Below are 477 nucleotides of genomic sequence, written 5' to 3' on the forward strand. Positions count from 1 at the left end.
ACAGTGAGATTCGCTATAGTAATTGCTTCTAAAAGCACAGAAACAATCAATGATTAAAAATATTCTCAACTATTGTCTTCAAACCGTTATGTATATTTATAAATGCATGTATTGAAATATAAAACGCGTGTCTTCTTATCTATACTTTAAGCTTATAATATTTTAATAAAAATATGAATAAACCTGCTTAGAGTTTGGTTAACAAGAGCATATATCAATATCAATAATACATGTCATTTGAAATAATACTTATGCATTTTAAAATGTTTGGTATAAAAATTTTTTTAACTTTAAAATAGTATTAAAAATTCTGTTCAGTGATAAATTGTTCATTGTATCTTATGTCATATCGTTTTTTTATTTACTAATACAAATCAAACTAATAGATAGACTATAAAAGATTAGGTTAAATTCAAACGTATCGGCGCATTATACATAGGCAATTAGAAAAAGATTTGTTACACTTTCAATTTGTAA

This window comes from Wasmannia auropunctata, unplaced genomic scaffold, assembly GCF_000956235.1.
Source record: "Wasmannia auropunctata unplaced genomic scaffold, wasmannia.A_1.0 LD336116.1, whole genome shotgun sequence".
Taxonomy (NCBI): domain Eukaryota; kingdom Metazoa; phylum Arthropoda; class Insecta; order Hymenoptera; family Formicidae; genus Wasmannia; species Wasmannia auropunctata.